We start from the raw sequence: 6773 nt of genomic DNA, 5'->3' as shown, positions 1-6773 counted from the left end.
GCATGCGACATACATACCATGACTAGAAGACACATCTCTCCTCCAGGGTCTATGCAGAGGGATACATCTTCTGGATTATCCTCCAAGTGACCCACAGTCCCCGTCTCACAGCAGCTACAGATATTCCTGGTGCCTTCCACAGGTGACCAACTGCAGTGGGAGAGATGGCAACGTTAACAGGGAGAAACTTTGGTTTTTCAACAGCTCTTCCATTTCCCTCTCCCCTCCTCGTCCACCCCCAAAAAGTCTACTCATGTATTGGTTGCTTTGTTGAAGGAGCCTTCTTCAGAGAATCTGGAGCTTAGTCAGCTGCAGTGACCATATGGCATGTAATATAGATCTAGGTGCAACTGTGAATAGAGGGATCAGAACTGTCAGAGTGGGACAAGGGAACACTACAACGTTGCGGGACCTAGGTCTCTAGTTTGGAGTAAAGGAAACAGTTCTTACCAAGTTTCTAGTATCTCCAGCAAACCGGAAAATGTCAACTGTGAACTGAAGGGAATCTTGCTGAGGCCATGGGGATAGGAAAGCTGAGGATGTCATCTGATCTCCCATCTACGAGATAGGTAGGTCAAAAAGACCCTGGTTAGAGCAATCCTCTACTCACTAGCTCTTTACAAGATATGTCAGGCCATGAAAGCCCCTCCCGCCGAGATCCTACCCATTGAAGTGGATCACATATTGGAGAGTGGAGTCCCGCTGTGGAATTAGCGTAGCTACACAATGGTCTGTAAAGCGCCTCAGCACAACATGACTTCCAGTACTGACGTCGGCTTGAAGGTGAATCATACCCCCCCGGTGGAATCCACTGGAGGTCCTTTCAGCTGCCCAGTCATCTGTAAAAGCCTGACAATCTGTGCACTTAGCATTAACAAAGGTGAATCAAGGGAGAATGTTTCCCGCTATTATTGTGTTGTAGGAGGAGAGTGGGGGGTATTTACTACAGCGCTCATTGTAAGATGCAGCATCTTCTCTTTCCAGAAGAAAGCCCATGCTTTCTAGCCAGATATAGTAGGTGCAAGAAACAGTGCATGCTACAGGATAAGTGCTGGTCCCTACTGAGCTACTCCCTCAAGAAGCTTTCACAACTCCCCTGCGTAGAAAGTAACTTGAACTGGTAACCCAAGTGTGTGTGCACACACGCCTACACATCAACATACTAGACTCCTCTGCCTTCAAGAGACCTAGTAAGGGGTCTTTTTTGCATGTCATCTGCCTTATGCTGCTATGATTTTGGCTACTGCCAAGGAAGTCCCCAAATTTTTCATACCACCTGCCTTTCATCAGACACAAGAAAAAAACCAGCCTCTCTTCTGCAGATAGCATAGACCTGAAGGGAACCCATGTTGGCTTGATTGCTTTCTGCTCAAATTGTTTCTCCTGAAAGACAGAAACGCAGAGTGGGATCCACAAAGCAACTTATGTGCCTGGACTCCAGAATAGGCACCTAAGTCCCCCATGTGTACCACCATTGGGATCTGACTCCTGCCTGGCTGTCACCTAACCCTGTAGATGCTAAACTTACTTCTGTGAAAATTCCATAGGAAATTCTGGGGCGTGTACATTTCTGCCTCCCTACAGGCATCTGGACACCTATCTCCCGCTTAAGCTACAGAGCAATTCACAAACGGGGAAGATAGGGATGCAGCCACCTAAGTTGCATGCAGGGGCAAATCCAGTAGATGAGCCCAGAGGCCACCTATTGGATCAGGTCCCATTCAAAATTCAATTGGAGCAGGCAGTGATGCTAACCTTAACCATTAGCTCAATGGTTAGAGCACTCATTTGGGATGTGGGAAACCCATGTTCAGTTTCTCCCTCTCTGCCTGACCGGAAGAAAAGAGAGTCTCTATTCAAATCATCCCCCACCTCAGGCAGGGAGGGGGAAATTGAATCTGGTCTCCCATATCCCAGGTGAATACTCTAACCACTGAGTCATGGGATAGTCTGATGTGGGGCTCCTTCAATCTCTCCAGTTGAAGTTGGTTAAGTAATGAAAGAGTAATTGGAGCAGAGGGATGGGACCCCTAGCTACTGGGCTATAGAGACTCTCTATAGCAGCACCAGCACTGGAGGGTGTGTGTGAAGCAAGGCAGGTGTTGAACTTGTTCCTGCAAGGAACGCTGTAGACGTTTAAGGTGCCTGACTCCAGGCAGCAGGTTCTTGTTTGTGGAACACTAGCAGAGATAGGCACCTTCCTGCAGCCCAGACTTATGAGGCTTGGTCTATGCTACCAACCTACGTCGGTATAACTATGTCACGAAGGGGTGTGGAAACACCACACCCCCAAGCGACAGTTATACTGCCCTAGCTTCCTGTGCAGACAGAACTATGTTGACAAGAGGGCTTTTCCCATTGACATACTGCAGCTCCCCAAGAGGTGGTAGCTATCTATGCTGACAGGAGAGCATCTCCTGTCAGCATCAGTAGCATCTTCACCACATGCTACAGCAGCCTAGCTGCCCCAGTGCAAGCCCTTAAGTACCTATCTTTGAGAGGGGGGCAGGGTTTAGCAAACAGCCCTCTCATCAGCATCTCCCACTGGCTACCTTAAGTGGCTCCTCTCCTGTTGTGCTGGCTTTTGTGGGTTGGAGTCTAAGGTACCTCTATCTCCCCAGTCATTGTATAGGTACCTAGGCTCCCTGACTCGGGCTGTTGATTGAAATGTTGTTCCTTTGACTTTCTAGGTACCTAAAAGTTAGACACTCAGTGTTGCAATGCCCACATCTGGATCCCCTCTTGCACCCCCCCACCCTCAGTTGCTAAAGTAGAACCCAGACTGGCAAGTAAATGTGAAAGATGAGATTAAAATGCCTGACTCACCTTGGATAACAACACTCAATAGGAATCACAGCTGGATTTGTTCTTAAGATAATAGAGTTGTTTTCAGCAGATAGGTTGTAATAAAGGTTTGTGCTGTAAACCAAGGAGTCTGGTATCATCTGGAAAGATTCACATATTGAAGGGAGAGAATCTGATATAATTAATCCTTCCTTTAAAGACTATCAAATAAGCAAGGCATCTAGCACTCAGGTTATGTTTGGGCCATTAGTGTTAGCTCCATGGCAGGCTAACTCCTGCAGAAACATTTGTCACCATATGCCATGGAACTCTGCAGCTCCCTGAGGAGATTATAAACTGCATTCAGTAGTTTATTCTGCTTTCTATGGAAGTATTAGAAATAGTGATAGTCAGATTAGTTCTTTCTCCCCAAATTGTAGACCCACAACTGTCTGGAATCTGATCACCCTCAGAGATTGTCTTTTTACCCAAAAGAAAAGGAAAGGTGCCCAGACACCCACCAATGCAGTAAATGGTCCTTTGGGTGATTTTTCACTAATGGCAGTTTTAAAGGTCCCGTTTACTAGTTACTCCAGTTTTCAGTTCTGAGAAGAGTTACTTTAATACTCTGGATTGCAAGTGGAAGAATATTCATTCAACCACCACCAAGACTTCTTTTCAGTGATGTACCTAAGCCAGTATGGGGTGGTACAATTTCATTTTAAGTGAATTTGTTAGTTAGTTGATCCCCACCTCGGGTATAGGAGTCCTCTTCATTCTTAAGCATGACACACTTGAGAAAGTCCCTAGTAAACTCTGATCTGGATTTTGGTTGGCCGTGTGAAGTGGATGAGGACTTCATCCCAGCAGCTTTACATGAATTCACACCTAATCTTCTTTAATGAGGACAGGCACCAGTTAGAAGGAATTAGCTAAATGAGACCCCTATTCCTTTCTCTAAGCAGCTGGTTTGTACAAAGTTGTAGTCTTTAGGAATGTTATAGAAGTAACAGAGTATTTCAATTAGTTTGAGAACCACAAGGAAGATATGATGCAGCCTGAGGGTGGGATCTACAGAGGTACTTGGGCACCTAAGGCTCTGGTTTAGGTACCCAAGTCCCAGTTTTGGCTCCACTGTGAGGGAACCTTTACCCTGAAAACTCAGCACCTACATTTCTGCCTGTAGCGTGTAAACTGCAGCCTCCCTCTAGGTGTCTAGCCGGTATGGGGTGGTTAAAGCACTCAGCTGGGAATCCCACATGCAGTTCACCCCAATCCACCTGAGGGCATGTAAGTATTTGGCCAGGGGTCTTCCGCCTTGCAGGAGAGTGCTCTACCCACTGAGCTATGGGATATTCTGGTGTGGGGTGCCCATCTCTCCTGTAGAAGCTGTTCCAACGTGGATAAATAAGGAAAGAGGGATTGGAGCAGGGGGAGTGGACCTGGAGTCTCCCACTTCCCAGATGGACACCATAACCACCGGACTACAGAGTTTGGGCCAGGCTCTCACTGGCCCAATGACCATCGAATGATTTATCCACAGTGGAATAGTCGTTGGACATCTCCCATTGATTATCTTAAGAGCCTCCCCAAATAGCATGCTGGCTTCTTTGGATCACCTTGTAAGGCACCTATCCCTCCCCGGGCAGTGTACAGGGAGCCTAGACACCCAGCGCAGCTTTGTGGATTGCAGTGTTGTTCCCATGATTTTCAAGGTGCCACAACACCCCTAAGTCCCTTTGTGGATCCCACCCCTAATACCAATTAAAGTGTTTATCTAACTCCAGCGTCACACACTGAAGTCACAGCACAATGCAGTGCACTCTCAGAACTAGGGTGACCATATTTCCCAAAGGGAAAAAAGGAAACCATGTGGGGCTAACCTGAGCCCTACCCCTCCCCATGCAGGGCTGGCCAGAGCCATTTACCCAAGCTATGTCTCCCCCTCCCTGCACAAGATTGGTATCGCTGCTCACCTGAGCCCTGGCCTCCCTCCCTGTGCAGGCTGGCATTACCACTCGACCCAACCCCCTCCCCATGTTCCTCTGCACTCCATTTGGGGGGTGGGGGGCAAAAGTGGGCATTTGTCCCATTTGCACTTGCCAACGGATCAGGTTGGGAAGAGCAAAAAGGACAAATGTCCACTTTTTGGGGAAAAAAAAAGAAATCGGGCAGTCCGGGACAGGACTTAAAAAAGGGACTGTCCCGGCCAAAATGGGATGTACGGTCACCCTACTCAGAACGCCGTAGCACAACAACTAGACTCCCTACAGTGCTGTTGTCTTCTTGCAGCTGGCAGGATGGAGAAGCCGAATCCCAGCACCTTCTGGAGGAGTAAACAAAGGGCACAGACCACCAGACTGTCTGTACTGCGCTTCTTGTTCCAGCTTGCATGGGTCTGCTCGCCCTGTGATTGCACTTGTGCTGAGAACCCTGCCCAATCTAGGGCAGCACACCAATAATACCTCCAGGTTCTGTTGATTTAGAGATTTCAGCATTACACAAGCTAGAAGAGTTTTCTGGTTATCCACAACTAGACAGAGCTAAGGGGGAGTCATTAGATACTGACCCTGCAGTTTAATTTTGAGAGAGCAAACCCAGTCCTTACCTGCAGCACACTGCCACATTCATGCAGCCCCATCTGAAAGATAACCCTGTTGGCTGCAGCATTCAAGGCAGAGTGCTGGCAAGCAGCTGGGCCAAGGCTCAGATCAGTAGCTTTGGTCAGCTGGCCTGTTTCAAAGAGGTCCTGGTGCACAGTTATTACCATCTGAGACTCTTGGCATTGTAAGGTAACAGGTTGCCATAAGGACACAGCTCTAGCTAGAGCCCAGGGAAGGGATGGAGCAGGTGATAGCACACAGTACTGTCTTGGGTAAATATTAACTCTGTTTGAAGGTCTCCAACCCTGCTAAAATGCTCCTAGACAAATTCCAGAAGTCAGAGCAATGTACTGTATTAATTATCAGACACAGAAACATCTGCTTCCTACTCTCTCCTATTCTATTTAATCTGAGTAATTGCACCACACACAAAGGCTGTTGCTCCAAATCCCTTTATACCCCATGTCCATTCACAGCTGCGTCAGTTAATTGACCTTCTCTCAGCTTGTAGTAAATAATCTGCAGGCAAGCAGAGCCCTTTCCAGTGGCCAGAGCAGAATTTGGAGTAGGGGGAGTAATGAGGACTTGTCCCACCTATCTTGATCTGTGTGTGGGGAAATTCCTGAAGGGTTCTTGGAAACACATTGCTAAACTTTTTTAATTTGGATGGGAAGTATCATTTGTAGTTAGTCCATGATGCTGCTTAATATCAGAAGGGCTTTTTCAAATATTTTATGCTGTGTACATTCAGTTGTAAATTAAAATCTTAATGGTTGGTGGTTAATTAGGAGAATAAATGTCATTAATTGTAATGGGTAAGGTTCTAACTGAATCTATCCTTTTTTCTAGCAAACATAATGGACAGCTGCTCCCATTTTGCCCTGCATGACTTTTTTAATCCCCACCGGCTGGAAGATGCATTTTCCTGCATACTCATATGACCCTAATACTGCAAACATTTAGACCCTTGTATACTATTGAAGTGTGTAATGTTGATCACTTGAGTAAATGTTTCAGAGCATACAAGCAGGTGTAACTAGATAGAGCCAGAGACTGAGCCCTTATACTTCACATTACCTGCTAGCTAGTATTGAAATAGTTCTGTAAAATGCAGGGGTCTATGCCAGGGGTAATCAATTATTTTTGTCAAGGTCCAAATTTCTTAGTCAAGGTATAGTCAGGGTCCAGATTCCACCCCTTGGATACCCCTGGTCTATGCTAATGAATCCTGATGTAGGACTGGGGCCTAACGTGCATGAGAAAACATGGAACTTTTCAATACAATCATTGCAGGAACTTCAACCTGATTGTCATTGAACACAGAAAAATAATGAGCTATCTCAGTACTGGATAATACACATAGTACTTTCCTTTCCTTTATGTTGC

At 46.5% G+C, this 6773-nt stretch overlaps 1 pseudogene across 1 annotated transcript; it reads right to left on the bottom strand.

Moving 5' to 3' along the window:
• Positions 1 to 301: 301 nt before the first annotated feature.
• On the bottom strand, positions 302 to 5554 carry LOC311523256 (zona pellucida sperm-binding protein 3-like; annotated as a pseudogene). Its single transcript has 4 exons — positions 5393 to 5554; positions 2827 to 2945; positions 451 to 569; positions 302 to 340 (listed from the first exon to the last, which is right to left on the bottom strand). The product of its transcript is annotated as a zona pellucida sperm-binding protein 3-like (transcript).
• Between the last annotated feature and the right edge of the window lie 1219 nt (positions 5555 to 6773).

The sequence above is a fragment of the Lepidochelys olivacea genome (genome assembly GCF_965140295.1).
Source record: "Lepidochelys olivacea isolate rLepOli2 genome assembly, chromosome: 7".
NCBI lineage: Eukaryota > Metazoa > Chordata > Testudines > Cheloniidae > Lepidochelys > Lepidochelys olivacea.
This window is presented reverse-complemented; position numbering and strand designations above follow the sequence as displayed.